Source organism: Pithys albifrons, chromosome 5, assembly GCF_047495875.1.
Source record: "Pithys albifrons albifrons isolate INPA30051 chromosome 5, PitAlb_v1, whole genome shotgun sequence".
Classification (NCBI taxonomy): domain Eukaryota; kingdom Metazoa; phylum Chordata; class Aves; order Passeriformes; family Thamnophilidae; genus Pithys; species Pithys albifrons.
In genome coordinates this window covers 18,057,861-18,070,468 of record NC_092462.1, presented here as the reverse complement: position 1 = coordinate 18,070,468, position 12,608 = coordinate 18,057,861, and the positions used below count along the sequence as shown (strand labels likewise).

General features: G+C 42.0%; 1 protein-coding gene across 13 annotated transcripts in view; it reads right to left on the bottom strand.

Moving 5' to 3' along the window:
* Positions 1–12,608, bottom strand: part of ADGRL3 (adhesion G protein-coupled receptor L3) — a 513,478-nt gene that overhangs the window by 424,375 nt on the left and 76,495 nt on the right. The window contains exon 2 of one of the 13 annotated variants that reach the window (XM_071555815.1): positions 11,810–11,940. The exons of the other annotated variants lie outside the window; for them this stretch is intronic. The gene's annotated coding sequence lies outside the window, so the exon portion shown is untranslated. The remainder of the gene's footprint in view (positions 1–11,809; positions 11,941–12,608) is intronic. 13 annotated transcript variants of the gene reach the window in all.

Genomic DNA, 12,608 nt, shown 5'->3' with positions numbered 1-12,608 from the left:
GCAGAACACACACTTAAACCTTGCCACTTCCCCCGCAAGGCCACTGGCATGCTGCTCTCCTTCCTATATAACTACCTGGCTCCTTTCCCTCACTCTCCACTTTTAACATACTTGAAGCTCCATCCAAACCCATACGCTTCTGTTAAATATATTGAGTTTGAGGAGAAAAAGGTCAGCTTCATTTTGTCTCCACCAGCTCCGGGTCCCAGCTGTCAGGACCAATGGGTGCTGGGGTTAAGCAACACTTTTTGTGCCTGTCTTTGAAGCAGAGAGCAGCCACTATTTCAAGCTGGCATCCCAGGGATTTCTTTTTTCCAAGCAATATACTGGTTCCAAGTGGTTTTTGAAGCAAGAAACTAGGCAGTTATGTGAAGCCCAGGATCTCGTATTGGAAGATCCAGAGAGTTCCCCAAAACAGCAAGGCAGTTAATGATAGAGGAGAGGGGAGTCTGGAGTCCTGCCAAATATAATCCTGGCTGTACATGCCACAGCTGGATTTCTTCAAGTAGGGGCTATTACACTGGCATACTGCTGACCAAAGTCTTCTGTTTCGTGTAAATTCTCTGCAAAGACCTTAGGAGATAAAACTGATTAATCCTAATTAAAATGAAAATCAAGGAAATGACACAGTCTGTTGAATCTACTTGATGAATCAAAAGCCTCCCTCATTTCTATGTTAATTGTCTTTTTACAAATGTGCCGAACTCTCATACTCACAGAATAATGTTTTCATATTTTTCTTCACTTGGAACATTGCGGGACAGATGTTAGAAAGCAACGAGAGAGCCCTTCTGCATTATCAGGCCCCTGCAGAAGTGCTTGACTGGGTGCTGAGTCCTTTCTGAGACTTCCCACAGCTTTAATTAAAAAAAAAAAAAAAAAAATCACATCCTGCAGCAATGCGACAGCCCAGGCACTGAAGGTAGGGCAGGACCAGCACCGGGCAGGACACGGCACCTTCCCAGCATGCTGAAAAGTGTGTGAGATGCTCCATTAGCATTCAGCAGGGAATTACCATAAGTTAAATTCAACCAATATAAACACACCACATCCCTGCTCTCGATTTGCATGAGTCTGATAACACTTCCATGAAATATCGTTGCTCGAGTTTTTACCAAAAGCCTACTTCCACATAACACCGTATCTAAGTGAGGACATTTGGGGAAGCAATCAACCAGCAAAGACATTCTTGAAGTGCAAAAATGCAGAACAGACCCTTTCAAGGACAGTTCAACTTAGGATGTGAGTGATTTAAAGAAGAATGAACCAGTACACTGCTAACAGCAGCCAATTACGAGGTGGAATGCATAGGAGGGTGTTTTTTCTACAGATATGTACATAACACATTAAGGAGATGCACATTCAATTTGTATACAGTCAAAAGTGCATGTTGCCTAAACTTGGGGGGGGGGGCAAGGCTAACCTAAGATAAGTGCTAAAGGCACACTGGACAAAATCCAGAATCTGATGCATTACTTGCTTAGACACCATTTATTGTGGTTACATTTTATTATACAGTAGTAAAAAATTACAAGGCAACATCCTGTGTTATTTCCCACTGGGATAAAGGATACAGATGTACTATTAAACCTCAAAACCAGCACCAGTCTGCCAGGCTAAATTCCATTTGTGTCTTTATAATGTGTCAATAGGCTGACATTTATGCCTTTTGATGGTAAAGCGAATTATGTTACAGACATTCAAATGTGCCATAAAATGCATAGCACCACACAAAACCAGAACTCTTCCAATCTTTACCAAAGCAACACACACAACAGAAAAATCCCACCAGACTCCAGCATTAAAACTTAGGATGTTATGGGCCTCATTTTTTCTATTTTAAGTCAAAGGTTTGAGGGATTTTTAAAATATTTCTATAAAAAGAGGCTAATGTGACCTTTCTCCAGTGCATATATTCAACACACAGTTTTCATTTTGGTTTATAGATTTTGTCCTCTCCCAGAACCTTTTTTCTTTAAAATCTAAATAATTGACTTCATGATGGGTGACAGGTCATGCCCAGCCCTCAAGCTGAACCACAGGCCATCAGGCAGCCCTATCTTGACATTTGTAACTGAAAACAGGAGCTGCAAGGTGCCTATCCCAGCTTTGACTGTTGCCAACCTCAGCTGGGGAGGCACTCATGAAGGTCTGCTACAGCTTGCAGCCCAAGGGCATCCTGAACCATGGAAGAATAACAGCAAAAGAATAGTCCTGTGGGAATCTCATTGCAGGTCACAGACTGTATGTGAACTAAGACATGATCTCAGCATGGTCAGTGGTGCTAAGGGTTTGAGGAACATATTCTGATTTAAAATGAGCTTTCTCTGCTTAGTCACCATCAGCTCCTTTGAAAAGGCCAGCCTTGTGAGAAATCAAGACAAAACACTCATAGATAAGCTATTAAACCTCCTCCTTGTGGGAAATGTCAAAGATTAAAACATAGAGAGTAACGTACAGTGATCATCTTAGCCCCACCATCGTCTCCCATTAATACCACCTGCCAATGACTGTTAATGTGAAATGTGGCAAACAGTTCTAAGAAATGCAGGTGAGAGAATCAGACTGGGGAACAACTTTGGTGCTAGATGGTCAAATTTTAAAATCCATCTATGGCCTAATTAGAGGAGCTGCCTGGGCCAGAAGCAGATTGGGGTAACTAGAAGTGGTGGATGGGGATACATAAACATCAAAGTATAACTGGTTTGGTCTAAAACCAAAGAAGGTCCGATAATGTTGTTGAAGCTTTACTCACATGCATCAAATTCCTTAGTAATATAAAAGATAAGCAGCCAGAAGTAAGGGAGCAGCTCAGAAATATGCAGCCTTGGAGGGTATGCTGTAAGGAGGGCTACATGCTCCAGTTACCATCCCTCTAGCAACTGGCACATGAAGATAATAAAAAGTTGCAAACATACCAACTCCACAGATTTCTACAGGAATCATGTCTTGAAATAAGGGCCACTGATACTTCAGTGACTTGTTTAAAAAAAAAAAAAAGAAAAAATCCCTAAAAAAATGACCAAAACAAGTTTTGGTTATTTTTCCTCTTAGAACAACATTAGAGCTTAATGCATTAGAAATGCAGCTCCATCACATAGTGCAGTAGGATTGCCCGTGCTTAAGCAACACGCAGGAAAATGCCAGCCTGAGCCACTTTGTTACAGTGCTTATCATCAAAATAAGACAGAAAGTGGCTGCTGCTTCACTCTGACAAGTTTTTAATTGCATCTAGAAATTACTTTCTACTTTAATAAATTTATTCCGAAATTGTGTCTAATAGAGGCTGCTAAAAATGAGTTTGTCACACTTCTAAATAATTATTATTAATGTGACAGTAACATCTTTTGCTGGAGTTTACACCACCTAAAGTGTCTTTCAAAAAATGTCCTTATTGTTAAACTTAGCATCAAGTGTGACTAAAATGCAAAACTACCCTGACCATTTAATTCCAAGTGGCTCACCCATCACAATCCTCCTTCCTAAGGAGGCCCATCACCTTTTCTGTTCTGGTGACATTAGCAAATATCTTTTGAAGGACAGAAGAATACATCTGCACATCAGAGCATGATGAACACACATTCATAACCTTAGATGATACTCATATCCAAGGCTAAAGGTAACTAACAGGCAGCATTGTCTGAAGACAACACAGTCCCATCTACAAGTCCCACTATGACCAGATTTTCAAAAGCATGTTCCGTGACCTTTAAATGAGCTTCTTACAAGCTCATTCCACAAACTTTGCATCCTGTAAAGGAAAATACCACATGCAGTCCCAATGCATGAAGATCACCAACACTGCAGCACTGGCAAAGCATGTGCTTTGGAAATCCTGGGCCACCAGGGAAGCGGGGGCATCTCTATGCAGATACCCTCATGAAATCAACTTTCCAACAATCTATCCAAATTCAGTGAGAAACCTTCCAGCTAACGATGAAGATTTAAAACAGGAGAGGGGGAAAAAGGATCCTGGTCCTTCTAAAGCAGAAAATAAAACTTTCCCAAAGTCAGAGGCTGCAAGGAAACTATACAGCCTCACTCTGAAGTAGTTTTCTTTCGTTTTTTTAAAGAGTTAATTAAGCATCCTAAGTTTTGAAGATCTGTAAATGCAGCTAATCTGGACATTAAAGAAACTTAAAATAAATAAATGAAATGTAGCAAAAAGGAATCCATGAGAGGAAAAATCTTACCAGTGTCTCCTCATACAGTTAGTATGCAATACTAGGATTTTTTCCTGAGACATGAAATATACATAAAACTGGCACATAAAGACATCTCTGGCTACAGTTATTTTAGAACTGACTTCAACCATCTTTGTTTTATTATCTCAGATAGCATGATGTCATCAGAAGTCTTTTAATGTCTTTTAAGACCTTTTCCAGTTATTCTTAAATTATTAGGTGTGAAAATGTGCATGTGTGTGGTACTTCTTTATTTCTGCAACCATATGATAAACTGCAGTGCCACAAGATAAATTGCATTCAGTTTACAAATTTGACCTCCTCACTTGAACTCTGCCTGCTAATCCATTTCAGCTGGGACTATTTCTAATATGCCATAGTTCCGAACAGCTTTCAAACAGCTGTAGGGGCTTTTTGTGTGCGTGTGTGTGGCTTTTAAAATGTATTTCACATTAAAAGTATTTTCTTCTTTGCACCATAAAGTGGAATAGATTACAAGCAGAAAGACCCTGGCGCTCCACAGCTCCAGGATTAAGTGGCAGACACATCCCAAGCCAAAGCGGAACAAGAGCTGATCTAGGAAACTTTTCTGATGTAGGATACTTGCACCTTTAACAGTGTCCCTAACAATACTTGTCACACACCTGCAATACCATTAAAATCCTCAGGAGCTATGCTCCTCAATCACCCTGCAACAGTTTTAATGAAGGGTTAGACATTCAAGCCAGGCCCTCATGCATGTCATCCCACATCACCACCTTACCATACAGGGCACTCAACCAAGGGGCCACTCCAGGCAACCAGCTTGGATAATCCTTTTTCAGGAAAACTTCTGGAATTAAGAACAAATGCCTCAACTTGTGGGCTGTGATATAAAAAGAGTAACTAATAATCAAATCAACTCTATTTTTCCCACTGGAACAGATGACTGTATTTTAATTGTTCTAGATATTAGTTTTCCAGAGGCAGCACACAAACTGCTCTCACTAACACGTTTTCAATCATAGAATCGATTGGGTTGCAAAACACCTCCAAGACCATCAAGTCCAACCCTTGGCCCACTCCAGTCCATTTACTAGATCATGGCACTCAGTGCCACATCCAATCTCAGTTTAAAAACCTCCAGGGATGGTGGATCCACCACCTCTCTGGGCAGGTCATTCCAATGCCTGATTACTCTCTCTGGAAAGAATTTTTTTCTGATATCCAACTTAAATTTCCCCTGGCAGAGCTTAAGCCCGTGACCCCTTGTCCCATTGCTAACTGCCTGGGAGAAGAGACCAACCCCCACCTGGCTATAACTTCCCTTCAGGTAGTTATAGACAGTGATGAGGTCACCTCTGAGCCTCCTCTTCTCCAGGCTAAACAACCTCAGCTCCCTCAGCCTCTCCCCATAGGACTTATGCTCCAGTCCCTTCACCAGCCTTGTTGCTCTTCTCTGGACCCGCTCCAGCACCACAATATCTTTCCTGAACTGAGGGGCCCAGAACTGAACACAGTACTCAAGGTGTGGCCTCACCAACGCAGAGTACAGGGGAAGGATCACTTCCCTGGTCCTGCTGGCCATGCTATTTTTGATACAGGACAGGATCTCATTGGCCTTCTTGGCCACCTGGGCACACTGGTGGCTCATGTTGAGCTTCCTGTCAATCAGTACCCCCAGGTCCCTTTCTGCCTGGCTGCTTTCCAGCCACTCTGTGCCCAGCCTGTAGCGCTGCAGGGGGTTGTTGTGGCCAAAGTGCAGGACCCGGCACTTGGCCTTATTGAACTTCATCCCATTGGAATCAGCCCATCTCTCAAGTCTATCCAGATCCCTCTGCAGAGCCCTCCTGCCTTCCAGCAGGTCAACACTCCCTCCCAACTTGGTGTCATGTATTTCTCTGTATGTTTGAGTTCATTGCTTTTCAACAGCTTAATTTTTTTTTCTTTTTACTTTCTAGAATCCCTTGTTTGGTTTCATCCTATTTTTTTAAAGTAAACAATAAAGTTTTGTTTGCAGTTAGCCAGTATAAACATATTATCTCTCAACAACTCACCACAATTTTTCACAGAAAGGACAAGAATAAGTTTTTTAATAACTTGCTTAAATATCTGTGACAGCAGAGTCTTTCTGTTGCCAAGCTGCCACTTGCATTTGATATACCTGACCAAACAGCAAAACTGTTGCTTTCTTGGCTTCTTCTTCAACCTCAGGCAAGATGGATGCTCCTAATAACACTTCCCTTTCCTTCAGCTGATGAGTACATTTAACTAAGCAAAAGAATCAATGCACAGCCATGTGCATATGCTCCAAGATACCAGCATTCACCAGTGCATGCTGCCACACCATCCCTAATACAGGGTGTAAACTTCAGCATTACTGCTGCACAAGGAAAACAAGCCATCCCCCTTCTCAACTTCAAATATAACTTAGAAGTCTCAGCAGCATTCATAAAATTAATATGGGTCAAAATTAAGGATGTGCTTAAGAGTCCCTGCAAGACTGGGGTCTTGCTGTACTTCTTCAAAAGAAGTTTGATGACATCAGATACATAAATATGGCTGGCTTAAGCAATTAGACCTGCATTTGCTATAAACTCTGCAATCAAATATTCATTTCATTTTGCAATGTCATCAGTAGTCTGCTACAAGTAAAAGCAAATTGAAAATGCAGGAAAGTCTTCCAGGTAATCATATGGGGTTTATTAAGGAGCAAAATTACTTATTTAAATTACAGAGACATACTGAATGGGATGGCTGTGAGAAAAGCCTACTGCAGGAACTGGCAGAGAGACACTGGTTTTGGGTAAATCAGAGCTTTTGTGTGGTGGTCCTTGATAGCAAAAGCTCCAACCCAAAGGGTGACTCTTTTTTACCAACTCTAAGCCCTCATTACAGACCCTTTCTACTTCCAGAAAACTGCACTCAGTTGGAGCCAACAGTAAGAACTAGACTATCTTCTGGGCATGCGGGTATGCTGCTTTTGGCTGATATGTTCTCCACAAGTCACACAAATTATTAATCCTTTCTGAATTTAAAAAAAGGGCATTAAGAAAAAGTGCACTTTTCTCAGGTGCTCCTTTAGGAAGTTCTACACATGGACATTTCAATGGATACCACAGTTTTATTCACAGTTGGCTTGGGCTTGGCTATCTGAGAGGAATGACTGACTCTTAATATGATGAATGCTGCTCAGGCTTTCCTTAACATGGAAAAGGAGATCTTAGTAATGGTTTGACCTGAAATAAAGGCAGCAGACCTTTAGCAATTAGAACAAAAAATGCTTTAAATTTCCCTTCTTTTTGCAAAAAAAACACTACAGAGGTCATTTGACCAAAAAGCATCAGCTGCTGAACACCACAGAGAAATCTGTCTTCTGAATCTGTTCTCTGCTGAATGCCACAGAGAAACCCATTCCTGCTGGTGCTTCCTTCTTCATTGATACACTGAAGTATTAAGAGATACAGGATCCCAAACATTTCACCAGAGCAAGAATATTGGTTTAAAAAACATCAAATGAATGACAAAGGGAGATTATAATTGTTTAAACAGTCCAAAGACAAAAAGGGGCTGGCCACTTAGCAGAACATTGAGAGGCAGTATGTTTTAAACCAGTATTCGATTTATCAGTAAAAACCCTGGACAGAAAAATTGAAAAACGTTTGATAGACTTAGGATTGAATACCACTCTCTTAATTGACTGGAATTGGTGGTGAGTTACTAATCACCTAAGCAAAAGAAGGATGGGCAAACCCACCACAGCTCCCAGATGTCAATTGCTGCTTCACACAGCTGGAGTGGACCATGACAGCTGAACTGAGAAAACCTGAAAGGCAGTCTGTACACAGATCTGACCAGTATCACAAATTATGTTCAACAACTTAAAATTGTAATTTTTTAGGTATTTGCTGGCTTGGATCTCCTAGAATACTTAATACAAGACATTCACACCTATTCCCACATCTGGAACAAGTGATTTCAGTAAGCACCACATTAGGGCAATAAAAACAATAGTGCCTGATCAGAACTGGGATACCAGCAAGCCCTGAGGGCTGATGTATACTTACCATGTTTATTTTGAACTGCTCTAAGAGGAACTGCTGCCCACAGCACTAAGCAAACCCCAAGCAGTGGGTGGTCCCAGAGGAGAAACGTGAGAAGCTGCTTGCAGAAGCCCATCTCAAGCCCTTGCCAGCACAAGGACTACTTTTAACACCTATCTTTACACCCTCTAGATTGCTCTTCTATCGTTAACATGGCACCAGCAGAGAGAGCATGGCAAAAAAATGGGGCTTGCAGCGATAAACAAAAGGTAATATACAAATGAAGTTGCCAAGAAGATTCATTTTTGCAGAGCAGTATCAGATAAATAAATTATAAAGAACTGTAACTGCTACCTATTAAGAGACAGATTTATATGATAGCTAAAGCTTTCATAGTTTATGAAAGAATGTCTAATAAAATGGCACAGCTGTGATTTAGTAAGGTGTTTAAATTCATCATTATATATATTTTGTAATTCTGACTGGCCTTCGTTACCAAGTCACATATTGGCTTTGCCTGAAATACGTATCCTTTTTTGCATACGTAATGAGCTTATCAGCTTCCAGTAGAAAACGCAATTTTAGAGCTATCTTCTCCTAAGGTTTGTGCTTAAATATGCTGGATGACTCATCCACTGTACTAATAGACACAGTGAATTCAACAAGGTGAAAAATGTCTAAGACAGATTCTGCACAGCACAGTAGGAGAATGAAGAGCACAAAGAAATTAAACTGAGAGGGACTGTCTTACTCAGCAAAGCTTACTGAGAGTGAGGAAAAAAACCAACCAACCTCCTTATACATTTTACCATTTGCTAAGACCTTACAGGTCATGGCATGTCACACCCTGATCAGACAGGCATCCTCACTCCTGCAAACACAGGTCAGGGATGCTAGAAGATAAATTCCGTGAAGTATAGGCTGAGGTTTCCCAAACCAGTTCTAAACCCCTGAGTCACCAGGATAAAGTGGCTGAGGCTTCCAAACCAGCTTTTGACATCCACAGAAGCCACTGGGGTCTTAGCACATCTGAGATTTGTGAGGCTGTGTTTTAAAGCCTAGTTTTGGGCAGCATTCCCCTGAATCTTGGCCCAGATTCTCCCATTTCCAGGCTGGAAGGGACTGATGGCTCAGCTGCTCTGGATTTCTGTGTAACACTAATCCAAGGATTTCAGCTCACTGGCCCAACCACAGCGAGTGCAGTCATTGCTGGTCACAGTCTGTGCCTCACTCCAGAAAGCGGGAAATTAGCAGTAACTCCTGTTGCAAATTTTTTAAGATGCTGCAGTTACACCACAGAACTGCCTATGAAGACATATCAGTTGAATAACACGAGATTTTTCTTAATTAAATCTTCTGTCAATATTTTTCATAAATATTTAAATGAAAAAAAATCAGAAAACCACCACAAAAACTCTTTGTCCAGTTGCAACGTTTTGAAAATAAAACCCAAACATCTTTCTATTGGATTTAATTCATGCTGAAGTTCAAGTGAACATTTAGGCAGCGTTTATCATCTTCAGAGCACTGTGCAAATGCAAGCTAATGTATGATTTGTGGTCCTGCTCAGCACATTTGTGGTTCTCTAATTCCCAAGAATCTACATGCTTCAGCCTGACTTGAGCCCTGCACTCTGTTGAGCCAAGAGCCACCTACCACCTAAGCACTGGCAAGTTGCAAATATTTCAGATCAACGGCAGCTCTGGACACTATGCAGAAACCTCCCAGTGTGGCTCATCTCTCTGTTTCATAGCAGTTCCAACCTCAGTCAATTCTAAGATTTAGTTAACACAGCTCCTAAAATACTATTCCATCTATCTAAATTGCAAAGAAAAGGAGCGGAGGGTAGGGGAGGAAAGGCAAATAACTACATGTCTTACAATAAGATCTTCTAGAATAGTTTTGCAGGTCCTTTTTTTCCCAGATAACAGAAGACTTATGCTTATCCTCAAAGATGCTTGCATGTCAGCTTTCTCTTTTAATTACAGCACTTCGGCGAGTAAATAATCTTAATTGTCTGGTACGTTGCTGACTACACAGCAATACACCAAGGTATATGTCCCAGAAAGGAGCTGATAGATCTCAAATCACCAGGAATAAATAAAACAGAGGCTATGTTAAAAAAAGCTGTAGTAAATTAGTTTCTGACATTGTGCAAATATTTCTACCTCCTATATGTACGTATGGCCAGACTTTCGCGAACGAAGATTTGGGAAGGGCTCTCCCCACATGGGTGTGCCCCCTTCCAGCCTGCACAGTGGATTTTTTAGGTGAGGCACAGTGTGCACAGAACTGGCCCCACCTGTTGCTCCTGAGATTCATCTGCCACGGCCGAGTGAGCTTGGACGGTGACAGTGAAGTCCTCAGGACCACAACCTACAGCCCCCAGTATTCCCAGGAGGTCTCCCACCTGACACTGACCCTGCTCAGCTTCCAAGACCTGACGGGATCAGGAGTCAGGTACTATATACACCTGTGTCCAACTGGGTACCCAATCCAGTGAATCAAGACAGGAGGTTGGACCACAAAATGAACCACTTGTGACCCTCAAAAAAGACAACTGTATTCACATGAACTCTTGATGAGACAAAGGGCACCCCTGCTTTTCTGAAAGCTGAAATGCTGCTGGCATTTCCTATGGGTCTTTGTATTAGGGATTGGTACAGAGGGCAGGCAAGGCACAGGCTCCTGTTCTTAGAAAAAGAGTAAAAGAAAAAATAACCAAAGGGTTAGAGAAACCATTTGATAGTTTTGTATTGCAATCAGAGCCATACTGCTCTGATGGTGTCTTTGGAATTTTTGTTTAGCATAATAATTCAACAGTGGGAATGTCTGAAAGTGTTGCAAGGCTTCCAGGTCTTTGAGGGCAACCAAGAGGTCTGGCATTTACTGATAGCAGGTAGGAAACCTACTGAGTAACCTTCTGAGAAACCTTCTGTTTTCATTAAAGTCATCACAGCAGAAGTTCACATGCTTCGTGCAAATATCAACCCTCATCAAGGAGTAGTAGCAGTGACAGTTTTCCAGGAACTCCAACTAACAAATTGGCCATTGTGAGGTACAAGGGACAATTCTGCTAGGTGCACTTGGTGCTCATCCCACAGCTACACTTGCTTCTAGCTAACACAGTGGTCTCATCCTCGTATTTTCTTGGGAACAGAAGCTAAAGCCTGGCAACTTGGCTGAATCCTCAAAAGGGAAAAGAAAACTCTCAGAACTTACTTGCATATGTTATACAGCAATGCTCCTTTTTCTCTCATTTCCTAACCTGACCTGCACCATACCTGTGCATTCTCACCTTTCAAGATTGTTCAGGACCCTCTGAAATCAAGAGCAGATGTCGCCCCCATGAAAGCAAAGTCTGCAATGGGGATCTGTACCTATCAATCAGCACTTTTCCTGCTCTCAGAGTAAAGAAACCCCAGAAACCCAGGCAGTGGGGAGAACAATGCTGTCTCTCATCTCTACAAGAAATGCAGAAGGGCATGATGGTAGGACACCTGCAAGGTGAGGCACAAGCACAGGCAAGAAACAAACTGACACCGCAGATCTCCAAACCAGTGAAAATCATCTTCTTCTAAAGGTTTAAAATACAACACCTACCTGAAAACTAAACCACAGGAGAGGCTGGCAGAGATGGGACACTTGGTAGTAGGCATAATGGTCACAATAGGTCACCTTCCAGTGAGGATCATTATCCCTCCAGAGATACCAAGACCTGTTAGAGTCCTAGACTGGAGAAGAAATGGCATTTCACTTTTAAAGGCTTTGCTTTTGTTACTATTTCCCAAGCTGAGACACCCACTTGCTTGCTCTCAGTCCACCAGCTGCTCCTTACTTCTCATTAGCAGACTCTGGAGGCAGGACCATTTCCACAGCACCATAACTTCCCTAGGACATTGCATATCCTTGAAAAGAAGCAGCTGGCATACAGCACAGAATAATGGAAAGTGAGGCACCCGTAGCAGGTACGTACAGACAGCAGCAGGGATTGCTGGCCCCACTCTGGCACTTTCAATACAAGGACAACTGGCTTCAGCTTATCATCTGTTTCCCTTGCTTAAGGGCAAAAATATGCTACACTGCATGATGAGGCCAAGGAAGAGGCTTTGATAGCTACATTAGGTCTAAGCCTGGAAATGAGACAACACCAGGAACACATATATTAAGGGGAAAGACTGAGCGCTTTAGGAGCTCTTCCCCTTTTCAATTCCTCCACAATGAAAAAGTCTTCACAAATACCAGTAAGGCAGAAAAGAGAGAGAGCAATGGGACCCCGAAACAGAGGCTGGCTTCCAAAATCCACACAAACTTTTTAACATCTTTCAGCCATTTCACCTCCCAGGGAGGAAGAACTTCCTGGCACGGGTAGGCAGCAGCGTTGCGCTCCATAGTGCGGAGA